This window comes from Apostichopus japonicus, chromosome 1, assembly GCF_037975245.1.
Source record: "Apostichopus japonicus isolate 1M-3 chromosome 1, ASM3797524v1, whole genome shotgun sequence".
Classification (NCBI taxonomy): domain Eukaryota; kingdom Metazoa; phylum Echinodermata; class Holothuroidea; order Aspidochirotida; family Stichopodidae; genus Apostichopus; species Apostichopus japonicus.
In genome coordinates this window covers 12,234,750-12,248,424 of record NC_092561.1, presented here as the reverse complement: position 1 = coordinate 12,248,424, position 13,675 = coordinate 12,234,750, and the positions used below count along the sequence as shown (strand labels likewise).

The 13,675-nt window shown below is 36.7% G+C and overlaps 1 long non-coding RNA gene across 3 annotated transcripts in view; it reads right to left on the bottom strand.

The window, feature by feature from the left end:
- Positions 1-387: 387 nt before the first annotated feature.
- The window catches only part of LOC139967729 (uncharacterized), a 217,907-nt gene continuing 204,619 nt past the window's right edge, over positions 388-13,675 (bottom strand). For all 3 annotated transcript variants that reach the window (XR_011793103.1, XR_011793105.1, XR_011793104.1), the window contains 2 exons: positions 9,398-9,474; positions 388-6,296 (listed from right to left, as the gene is read on the bottom strand). This is a non-coding gene — a long non-coding RNA (uncharacterized lncRNA). The remainder of the gene's footprint in view (positions 6,297-9,397; positions 9,475-13,675) is intronic.

Below are 13,675 nucleotides of genomic sequence, written 5' to 3'. Positions count from 1 at the left end.
AACTTTGACCTCATATAACTTCGCACACGAAGCTAATCCTGGTGTCAACCCATTGACATTTTTGATCAAAAGGTACCTTTGATATTCAAATCTAGCATCAAAACCAAACATCTTCTTTTTTGCTCGTTTCCTCCCAAAATAAGCACATTATTTCTAATGTGACCTTTTGACCTTGGTTTCAGATGTAGTTTTATCTCCTGATTCCAAAAAACAAAACAGCAAGTCTGTACAGCCATCTTAACTCCGACCGAAAAACTTTGACCCCATATAACTTTGCACAAAAAGTTCACACGGGGTCAACCTATTGACATTTATGATCAGAAGGTACCTTTGACATCTGAAAATAGCATCAAAACTGTAAATATCCCCAAAAACACGTCAAGGTCAAATTGAGGTCAAGGGTCACCCAGATGCGGGTCGACAATTGGATTACATTGAAGGAACTCCCAACCCTAACGGACAATTGGTTCTCAAGTTATCGCAAAAATACTAGTTTTTTATCTTTTATTGACCTTTGTTGACCTTCGATCACATTACCGTTATGTTTGGAAACTATCCCTTACCCCATTCACAACTACCCCCAAAATGTCAATCATGTCGGACCCTGTCAATGGGAGTTATTGCTGTTTTTAATATTTTGGTTTTTGGCATCTAACTGACCTTTGGTGACCTTTTAGGGCACCAAAAACAATAGGGATCTTCCTCTTACTATGGGCTATCCACCCACCAAGTTTGATCATGATACATCATTTCCATATTGAGATATGGTGTACACAAGCCATGCGTCACATACACACACACACGCCAAGTTGAACGCATAGGTTCCTTGCTTTGCAAAAAGCAAGGAACCAAAAAGGTATATCACACATTCGCAGACAAAACTCCTGTAATAAATATCAGGATATTCATTGATTGCTTTGCCAAATTGCCAAACAAAATTTCTATCATGGGTATTATAGCAATCATAGCAATTGTCACATCATTACATGCACAAATAGTCAAATTCTTCTTGGAGTGGCTTAAGGTTATCTGTTGGTGGACTTGAACCACCTGCTGAATAAATTCTGCATCACCTGAACAGACTTTTGTTATGGCCAAACAAATTACAAGAAGAAATAAGTTACTTGGATGACAGTTCACTGGCACCTTGAATACTGAAATTAGCTTCTACCAGACCTCTAATCTTTTGGTCTCTAGACCTAACGTAGTGCCTATCTGAACGTATTTATTGTTATTATTAGTTAAGTTTAGTAGGAAAAAACAAGAGCCTAAGGGCACAATGGTTCCTTGCTTGTAAGGAATATTTACAAGGGAGCAGCACTGTCCTAAAATCGTTATGTGGTCCAATGTACACACACACAATATTATTGCCAAAAATATCACAAATCAACCGTTGGTCCTTTGAGAACCTGTTGAGGACCAGGTGACTGATATGAGCAAGAGTTGGCTTTTTCTTACAGAACTTACAGAATCATCCTAACTGTACTTATTACGAATTTTAACAACACCAAACAAACCTTGATCTCTAATAACTTCGCACACAAAGGTTGCAGAGGAGTCAACTTATGGACAATTTAGATCGGAATATGGCAACGAAAATTCAATTAATCAACTTGAAAGTAACTAATACGGGTCCATGGAGGTCACTCAAATGCAGGTCGACTATTGGATTACAATAGCGTAACTCCCAACCTTGATGGACATTTTTTTCTCAAGTTATTGCAAAAATACTAGTTTGTGACCCCTAATTGACCTATGTTGACCTTGGATAACATATCGGTTATTTTGGAAAACGTGCCCGGACTACATTCACAACTTGTCCCAATATAACAACCATGTCAGACTTCATGACTAGAAGTTGTTGTTGGCAGTTTTTTGCACATAAGCAACCTTGAATGACCTTGGATGACCTGATGTTTTTATCAAAAATGTTCCCCTCCATGATGTGAAATCTGTCAAAATTTTGTATGTGCTCCAATGTGCACACACAATGTTATTACTAATAAGGTATCAGAACCAACTTTTGGCCCCTCATATCTTGAAAACTTGAAGCGGGAGTTGGTTTTCTCTATAGAGCACAAAGAGCTCTATCATATATCAAATATTGACCAACTTTTTTTGTTTTGCTCCGTATCTCCAAAAATAAACATATTTTTCAAGATTTGACTATTGACCTCACGGTCAGATGTAGTTTGACACGCTGATTCCAAGAAGCAACAAGACAAGTATCCACCATCCTAACTGTACTTATTTTAAACACACTTGACCTCTGATAACTTCGCACACGAAGGTTGCACAGGGGTCAACCATGGACAATTTTGATCGGAAGGTACCTTTGAGATCCTATTATGGCCACGAAACTTCAAATAACCAAAGAAACTAGTAACGGTCACAGGAGGTCATAGGTCACCTAGATGCGGGTCGACTATTGGATTACAGTAGCGTAACTCCCAACCTTGACGGACATTTTGTTCTCATAGTTATTGCAGAAATACTAGTTTTCGACCCATAAATGACCTTTGGTGACCTTGGATTACATCACGATTATTTTGGAAAATGTGCCCCAACTTCATTCACAACTTGTCCCAATATATCAACCATGTCAGACTTTGTGACTAGAAGTTGTTGCAAAACATAGCATAATTTTGCAGCTCCTTTGCACATAAGCAACCTTGAATGACCTTGGATGACCTGATGGTTTTTATCAAAAATGTTCCTCTTGATGATGTGCACTCTCATCTAAACTCCCAACCTTGATGGACATTTGGTTCTCAAGATATTGCAAAATATTAGTTTTTGACCCCTAATTGACCTTTGTTGACCTTGGATCATATTACCTTTATGTTTGGAAACGATTCCTTACCCTATTCACAACCAGTCCCAAAATATCAACCATGTTGGACCCTGTCAATGGTAGTTTCACAAGTTATTGAGAAAAAAACACATTTTGACCCATAAATGACCTTTGGTGACCTTGGATCACATCACGATTATTTTGGAAAATGTGCCCTACTTCATTCACAACTTGTCTCAATATATCAGCCATGTCAGACATTGTGACTAGAAGTTGTTGCAAATTGTTGCATAATTTGGCAGTTTTTTTGCACATAAGCAACCTTGAATGACCTTGGATGACCTGATGGTTTTTATCAAAAATGTTCCTCTGGATGATGTGCACTCTGTCCTAAAATTTGTTTGGCCTACAATGTACACACATAATGTTACTGCTAGAAAGGTATCAAAACCAACCTTTGGCCCCTCATAACTTGAGAACTGGGTGTCCGATTGAAGCGGGAGTGGGTTTCCTATATATAGCACAAAGATATCATATATCAAAATGTTGCCAACCTTTTTTGGTTTTGCCCCGTAACTCCTAAATGAGCATATTTTTCAAGACTTGACCTTTAAACCTCACGGTCAGATGTAGTTTGACACGCTGATTCCAAAAAGGAACATGACAAGTCTGTGCGACCATCCTTAACTGTACTTATAAAAAAACAAAAAAATTGACCTCTGATAACTTCCCACACGAAGGTCCCACAGGGGTCAACCATTGACCATTTTGATCAGAAGGTACCTTTGAGATCCTATTATGGCCACGAAAATTCAAATAACCCAAAAAACTGATGAAGGTCACTGGAGGTCAACCTTAGGTTAAAGGTCACCTAGATGCGGGTTGACTCCTGGATTAAAATAGCGTTACTCCCAACCTTGACAGACATTTTGTTCTCAAGTTACTGCAAAAATACTAGTTTTTGACCCCTGATTGACCTTTTTTGACCTTTGATCACATGACCGTTATGTTTTGAAACGATCCCTTACCCCATTCACAACTACTCCCAAAATATCAACCATGTCAGACCCTGTCAATGGGAGTTATTGCTTGTTTTAATATTTTGGTTTTTGGCCTCTAGCTGACCTTTGGTGACCTTCACAGGCACCTAAAAAAAAAACAGGGCACATCTACTCAATGTGAAACTCATATACACCAAATATTAGATTGGTGCAAGCTTCCCTACTTGAGATACCGTGTTTACAAGCCAGGCGTAACACACACACACATGTTTGTATTACATTCAGACCAAGGACCCCATTGTATTTTCCATTGTTCAAATCCATGTACCCTAACCTTAACAATACCCCATACAATAGAATTCTTCTGAGGACGTGGTGATTCTTTAGAATTACAACTGAGGACCCTTTTGTTCAAGTCCTCGGTCAGATAGAAAATCAAACACCCACATACACACACATAAATACACACATACACCATCATGAATGCAAAGGTTACGATTATCATCGAAATAAAAAATCGACAACTTATGTGGATCACTTTGTTGAACCCTCAAATTGATAAGCTTTACTGAATATGGCTGAGTCACAGACAGTGGTCAAGGTGGCTTAACATATTTGTCTTCTTATACAAGCATAGATAGTTCTTAACACCATAACACTAATAGTAGAAAATCTGCCTAACAACATGCTGGCCGTGCCTACACACATCAGGACTAAAATGTTCATTTTTATTTTGCAAAGCCTTGTAGTGTTTTAACAGCATTTAAACCTGTTATATAGACATATACATACACACATATATACCAAAATATGGTATGCATGAATCACAGTTGAAGAAAATTGCTATATCTAATCTTAACTTGGATGGAGCATATTTAGAAAGGTTGTTTCTCCAGGTTTAACCACAAGGAAAGATATTTACAAATCAATGTTACTGGGAACCTGACATAAGTTTCTGTGGTGTGTTTGCAGGATGAAAACCTGGGTCAGTCATATTTTAAGAACAAAAAAAGACTACCTTGCATGGGTTCCTTCTTGCCTGGGATCATCTTGTTCATACTCATTCAAGCTTTCTTGTAATGCCTGTTCCAGTGCCGAATCAGGATCATCCAGGAATTCAACAGACCTGTATTTTGATCAAATTATTTGTTACAATATCATCATTCTGAAACATTTGAACTTATAGGGAAGTACAAAAGCCTATAATCTTGAGATACAAAACATGTGTGACAGTGTACATGCAAAGCAATACTAATCAAGTAAAAGTGATACACTCCAAAGGCAAAACTGTGATATAAAATTACAATTTGTATTGATCACTTAGGGTATATTTGTATCAGAGCATCAATTGCTTAAGTTGCCTATACAAGGTTTTAATTATAAAGTAACCGAAAAGATTAAATAAAGTTCTAATAAACTAAAATAAGTTAAATAAATGAAATGAAACAGAACTTAAAGAAGTTAAATAAAATAACATCAAATAAAATAATTGACGGTTCAGCGTTCCCTAAGTCAGTACTTTGTTAGAAAGAAATATTGGCATAATATGTTTCAACACTTGAGGTCAATGTTTGCAAACAAAGTGTCCAGATAAAGAATGTGCCCTGCATTTTTTCTTTTTATTATGAAATGGGAACTATTAACCGGTGACCAATTCATAAAGTATTGACACTGGTGTCAATGACAACAGTTTACTTCCAAACAAAATATGAGGGAAAATAAATCCACTCATTCCATGACTAAACCTTGCATGCTTACAAAATTTACATACATGGCCACCAGGGTAATATTTTTCAAACTTCAATGTCAATGAAAACTTGCAACATGTTTGAAGTGGCTCTGAACATAATTAGTCAAGGCAGTGAACCTATTTTTGTTCTGGGAGAGAGAATTAATGACAAGTCTCATCATAATTCTTTGCAAATTAAAGTACCAATCCACTTACACAAAGTCAGTTGCAATAAATGGGAGCTGATGCACCTGATCCATGCTTTCACTAAAGAGAAGAGAGGAAAACAGAGAAAAGCACATTTTAATGTCACCCACTGAATGATGCAAGGTAGTTAAATTGCACTAATTGACCAAATCATGCACACTTCAATTGTTGTATCATGAGCAGCTGTGTTTTAAAGTTAAATAGCACATAATACCTAGGAGCTTTGTGACATGATTGCTATCTTGCAAATCTTATCACAAACAATGATAACTCAAAACTCAAAAAGCCCAGTCATGATTGAAATTACAACCTTTCACTAAAACATTAGCTCCACCAAATACAATGGGGTTCTTGCTCTCAATAGGGTACATCCACACATTAAATATGAGATCTATGCATGTTTCCTTCTTGTGGTATTTTAATTACAAGCTGGTGTCACACACATATGGCTGCTGATTTGCTTCTGGTGCAGAATCAAAACTAATCCACTAGCTGGTATGGTTTACATTCAATGCCTCCTATTTGATGGTCGGTGGGCAGCTTCCTCAGTTGGTTCTTCTATAACCTGGAATATTCAAAGAAGGATGGTATAATCTGTCTAATAATTTTCATATCAACACGGTACAGAGATAAAAAGGTGCTCATCGCTTTAGGTATGGGAAACACTTGGATCTAATTGTTTCATTATTTAATTAACACATTTCTCAGTGTAATTGCCATGTACAAGCTTGGTCATCAATTTCAGGTTTAATTCCTAAATTCATAATTGACCTGTCCATGTGTATTTTTATTGCCATGGCATGTCTACAATGGTCAGAAACTGATTTACCCTCCCCCCCTCTCATTTCTTAGGAAACAATTACTTCCTCAATCCATCAATCCAGTCTCCTTGATATTTCTATTAATATGTGCCATTTTCAATCTCTCTCCTTGACATACTTTAACAACAAACAGTAATATTCAACCATGCAATCTCCATGTTATGCTTAGTTCAATTCACTTACATAACACAATGAAATGGCAGAACTCTCATTCTTTAGTTCCTTTATTCCCCCATTCTTAATGCTCAATGCATCTCCACCATTGACATGTATGTATCTGCCCCCTTCCCCCACCCATTTAGATCCACCTGGACCATGGTTGAGAAGTTCTTGCAAACACACAAAGGTACCTGGAAGCACATTTATTTAAATAAACAATTTAAAATACGTAGTGTGGTAGTGAGTAATCACATACAATTTCATTGTTTTGCTGATTAGCAGCTGAAGCATGATTGAGGTTTTTGTCCATCTATTTTTTATGAGACTGACAGGTTTTATCAAAGGTAAAAAGTCTTTGGTATCAAGTTCATTCAAGCATTTGAAGTTGTTCAGTTTAGATGGTTTTCTCTTGACCTGAAATGAGCATTGGACAGTGCAGGTGTTACTCGCTATTAGGTGAATCCACACACTGAGTTTAGAGTTCATCCAAGCTTGCCTTTTGAGGTTATCATCTTTACAAGGTTTTCAGATTTTCATCTCTAATGACTTTTAACCTCTATGAGATACTTTAACATTCTTCTATTCCTTTGAGTTGGATACACATACAGAGTATTGAGTAAATCCAAGCTTTGCTTGTGAATTAAGTTGAGTTAATGTTTTAAAACTTTGACCGGTGCAGGTAACATTTGAGTTCTTTTACTCACTGATATGCATACCCAGTGTGCATTTCAACCATCATGTACATTATGAGTTACAGAAAACAATGATGCATATCATAAATCATAGATTCAACTTGTACAATAACATGTGTAGAACTCTAATACAGAGACACTTGTGTCTGGAAAGTCACATAAAACACTGATACTTATGATATCCTTCCCTTGACATGTTCCCTACTAGCACATTATTCACATTCTTCTGTTCCATTAGCTTTAGCTCTTTCAAAAAGAATGGGTAAATTCAAACAAAGTTACAAAGATACAGTCATAGGTTTCTTTCGTAAGAAAAAACCGGGAACATTAAAGTCTACATGTAAACGTCCAAGTACATACAAATCTATATTTGCCAGCCATAATATTACTATTTACTTGTGCAGGATACTTGTACAGTAGCTGGCTCATTTAAATGCAGGTTGCCTCAGAATAGTCAGGACATGACAACACTATATTGTTTTGAAAGGAAGATGTTCAACCAACCATAGAGGGCAGGTGTCAGGCTTTGCATGAAATCTCATTCCATGTTTCCAATCGTTTCAAAGATTGACACTTACTTTAACCTGTTTTGTTAAGTAATGAATAATAAAGAGAACTACACTTTTTACTTGTTTTACTGATTTACTATACTATTATAAGTTGAGTTCTGTTCATATTGGAGACTTGACTCTGAGCAGAATTTTGTAATGAAACGTAACACTAGAAGAACTTTGAGAGTTTGTTTCTTTCAATAACATAAAACATAAACATACTAACAAACATTGAAATGTTCTACAAGGTGTTAGTTAACAATTGGAACTTGAAGATGATAAGCATGGAAAAGAAATATTTAGAAAATATTACATATATGCAGAAACAATCTTGCAATTTAAAAATGAACTTAATGATAAAAATCTTTCTTTGCTCTTTGACATATAACATTGATGAATAACAAACCAGAATGCAAATATGCATTGTGGTTTCGATGATGTAACATGAGCAGTTTTCTTCATGAATCTGATGTAATGTATAGTGAGGGTGTACAACATACTTGATCTTAGTAATAGTGACCCCTGGTTACCCCAAATGACCTTTGACCTCCACCACAACAAGAGGCTTCTTGTACTCAATACTTCTACTGTACACCAAATGAGGTCTGCACAAGGTCCCCTTCTTGTGATACTGTGTTTAAATGTTTTCAAAATATGACCCCTGGTGACCCCAAATGACCTTTGACACCCACCAAAAGCTACTGGCTTCTTGTGCCAACGAGGTGCATATAAATATTAAATATAAGATCTGCCCAAGCTTACCTTCTTGAGATACTGTGTTTACTTGGTATTAACAATATGACCCATGGTAACCCAAAATGACCTTTCAGCTCCACAAAAAACAATAGGACTTGTATACTCAATGTGGTTCTTCTACACCCGAAATATGAAATTTGTCCGACCTTCCCTTCTTGAGATATCGTGTTTACAAGGTTTTCACAATTAGAATAATGGTGACCCCAAATGACCTTTGAACTCCACCTAAACCAATAGACTTCTTGTACTCAATGTGATAATTCTGCACACCAAATATGACATTAACTTTTACCTTCCATTTCTTGAGATATAGTGTTTACAAGGTTTTCACAATTTGACCCCAGGTGAACCTAAATTACCTTTGACCTCCACCTAAAAACAATAGGCTTCTTGTAGGCAATGTGGTATTCATACACAACAAATATGAAATTGGTCTAACCTTATTGTCTTGAGATAACGTGTTTACAAACTGGGAGACACAAACGCACACCCACACACCATCATGAATGTTAAAAATTGTTAATGGTCTTGAAAGGAACTATACATATTAGTATTTAATTTGGGAAAAGAGTATGTCAAGGATGCTATTGTTCATAGCTTTCCAGAAGAGGAGCCCAGTAATGGTGACCCTAAAATTACTTTGTAGTAAGACAGATACACTGCCATGGCATAAGCCACCTTACATACCTTGACTAAAACGATGATGAAATACCTCTGAATGCCAAGTCTGGATGCCTCACATCACGGTCCAAATAGAGATTCAACTGATGGTTAAAAGTTTAATAAATCAAATTATTTTGTATACATTATTTGGAATCAAAACTACATTGTACAAAATAAATGATATTAAATAAGTTGTCATTATGACCCATATTACTCACTAAATAGTTTAGAGAATATTCATTAACAAGCTGAAAGTTACAATGGATTCTTAGACCCTGTGTAACATAAAACAGTACCAACTGTAGTGCAGTGACTATATGAATGGGTGGAATAGAAAGTACAGTAAGTAAGTAAGTACGTGAAGTTAGAAGAAAAGATGTCTGCTGCTAGTATGGATACAGGGAAGAGAAAACACAAATAAAAGAGTCAGGTCAATTATTACTTATATTTTCGATTTAATATAGCCATTAGGATGGATCAAGACATGAACTTTCAGTGAATCTCCTAACGCACTTCCACGGAAACATCAATTTTCGATGAATCTAAGAGGGAAGTCGAACATTAGGTGTTGTACATGTGACTGCTTATCACTAGCATCATATGTGCGTATATTCCATTGAGAAGAACAATAGGACCATTCTTCTCCTATCACTAAGCGATCCAATTCCAGGAGGTGAATGCACTGGAGTTTAATGATACATTCTAGTATCCTAAAGTGCTATTCCTATGTAACTTTTCTAACAATCTACCATTCTGTATCTCATTAACATTTCCTGGACTAGCATACGTGATACGACCTCCAAGCTTAGCCCTACCACAGATTGACATACATCCACATTCACATCCAGTATGCTGAATAAATGGTTGAAATGCTTTTGAGGAAGCGATGATTGGTTTGGACAAAAAGGAGAAGGAATGCCAGTGTGAGCCTTGAACAACTGCAGGATCTCTTTGAGGCACAACAGATGTTTGTGAAGATTATGAAAAGTACCCACTTATCATTTCTCTTAACACAACCATCATGAAATTTATAAAACCATTGGCATACCAAGTGGAAGCTACAAGAGACAGTAAATCCTCTTCATTCCTGTTAATGATCGCTGACATTGACTTGTGATTTGCATCAACTAAATCATGAGCTAAGGAAACAGATAATTGAACGATGTCATTCTAATGAGTTAGGAAGGAATTAAAGCTTTGCTTTTTAAGGAAAGTCAACTAAGTGAGGTCTTAGGAACTCAGAATCTGACTAGCACTGTTCAAAATGACAATTAGCACAGGATTACACATACTGAGATATATATCCAGTGCAATGCTGCAATATGTGCAACAGATTAAATTGCTTAACAGTGTCATTCTGCTTCTTCAAAACTGGAGGCCAACCAGATGAGAGAGCAATGATGTAAGCAAGTTTGTTATATGTAATCCAAGGCACTTCTCAGTAGCTAAAAGACCATTGCTGATAACAACAGTATAGAAGATAACACACCGTTCCACACCATGGGTACCTTCCTTAGTGGCTATGCAGAAACCAGGGTACCCAAATGACATATACTTGTGTGTGGACATGCAAGCAAATAATCAGGCAATCAAATGAGAACATCACAACAAGTCGATGGTGAAGATCACCCTATAGCAACTCAGTACCTCACAATTTGTTATCATTATCTGTTTAGTTATTTTTAGACCATTACTGTAGGTTTCTAGACGTTGAAATAGTACGTTCAACCTCTGCAAGGCAACAATTCTACAGTTAGATCAATTATTTTACAACTACAATCACCTTTGACACTGTCAATATAGGCCATGTTACCCTGTTTCAAAGCATGGAAATTTCAAAAGTTTGTAAAAGATCTACAATCCTCGACAAAAATGATGGGACAGTATGAGCAGCAACGAGCGATATTGGTTTAAGCGCACCCCCTTCCCCCGTTCAATGTTGTAGCCAAAAGCGCTCAGAAACTGCAACATTGATACGGGGAGTGGGGTGTCCCATCTATTTTTGTCGACGATTGTCTGAAAGCCTGTGTATAAGTATAGGACCATAAGGATTTACTACTGGGCATTAGACATTGTAGGAATAGTACACATGGTTTTAAATATATCATAGAAATGAAATGGACATTTACATTGTTATATAGTATATAGTGTCGGAAAAGGCCCAACATAATATATTTTCGCCTATGTTCAGTGTATATTATATATATATATATATATATATATATATATATATATATATATATAAGAGTGTAAGAATAATACACATGGTTCTCAATATAGCATATAAATGAAATATGATTCCTTCATGGTTAGGTGGCTGAATTTGTGGTGAATCGGGGACAAAAGTGTGTCGCGGAAGCGATCGAGTACGCCAATCCATTTTCCAATAATTCATAAATACATTGTCCTAACATTTTGAATATATATACGGTATAAATCATTCACCATGCCATGGTCTGGTGGTGGGGGGTCGTGCGTGATGAAGTTAATATTAACAACTATTGCTATCGCGCAATGCTTGGGGCAGCTTAGACCTCGATATATACCCCAATGAACCGTTGTACAGCCATTCAGACAATCCTCGACAAAAATGATGGGACAGTATGAGCAGCAACGAGCGATATTGGTTTAAGCGCACCCCCTTCCCCCCGTTCAATGTTGTAGCCAAAAGCGCTCAGAAACTGCAACATTGATACAGGGAGTGGGGTGTCCCATCTATTTTTGTCGACGATTGTAGGATTTAACCACTACTGTATTGCAGCACTCCATTGTGGTCAAATGCAAAATGGTGAGGTAGAATGCATAAATGTATACAATCTAGAAACAGGGCATGATGAGATTCAAGATGCAATTCCATGCTTACCACACCAACCACACCATATTCCAGCAATGACTCCAAGAGGGTAGCCTACTTGAGAGAGATACTCTGACAACTGTACCAGAGATTTTAATTATTTTGACTTTTTGAGAGATGCAGGCCATAGTTGTAAACCAAAACATCCGTTTTACAGTTGTGGACAAGGATTTTGATAAGAACTGAAGCATAAGGGAAGCTGCAACAACTGTACTTACAGCACACATACACTGCTACCCATAAGTAAACAGGGCTGAATATTAACAGTTGAACCATAATCTTAAGGTAACAAGAAATATTTTTCAGTTTTATACTCATTACAGACAGTATTGCAGATCACAGACTAGTCAACAGTTTGCATGATGGTGGAAAATACTGAACCTACCACTGAGACAAACCACCCTCTGATAATTAGGTGCATACCAAAATTGCAGAAAGCTTCACATCGAAGTAGATATTGTGATCTGCCTGTGTACAGCACATTAACATAAAATACAATTTAAGGTCATGTGATCAGAGGTCAAACAAAGTCAAATTTGTGTGATAAACTGTTTGCAAACTACTCTTAAATCTTCATGGGTATGTGCCTGGGCGTAAGATGTGATTACTCTGGGACATATGAGGGAGAAAGGTCTGAGGTCAAATAAACCAACACAGCATTTTAGCAATAATGTGCATTTGAAATTTACAAAATGGCCAAATCTTCAAGCAAATCTGGGATATCAAACTGTACATTGACAGAAAATTTGTAATTAATGCATTCACAGAAAAGATAATGTTTTCAAAGGCTAAACAAGGAAGGTCTAACTTGAAAGGAAAAGTGTTTCCCAAACTACTCTTTGATCATCAGGAAGATAGATTTCAAACTTGGTGAGTGCATGCCAGGGCAGGATATATGGTACCTCTATGAAATTTCAAATAATCCAGAAACAGCATTTTGGCAATTACAAGCAAAGCACATGGTCAAAATGGGCAAAGCCATATCAGATATTGGACTCTGAAAGTTCACATTGCATTGTCAAATTGTTATAAATGGAGGTCTAATGTCAATCTATGTCACACAGGAAGTAATAACTGTTTGAATGAATGTTAAGGTTTTAATTAACATAGGATGTCAAAGGTCAGTGGAATTCAAGGTTGATGAGACATCATAGTGGTAAAATACCTTAATTTTGGGATGAGATCTGTTACTACATGTTACCTAGTCATGTTTGCTTCTACTTTTTTCTTCTTTTTTCTGCTTTTAAAAGAAAGGCAAGGAAGTCAGCAAAAGAAAGGTCAGTACAGTTACAGATGTTTACAATATTACATCAACTATTCCTCTGACACTCTCTATTTATCTCTATCCGAATCCTGACGATTTCACATCGGTGTTCCAGTCTCAGTTCTGGAGTACTTAAACACTAGTGTCAAACCCTCATGATGCAAGGATCCATTTCATCATAATG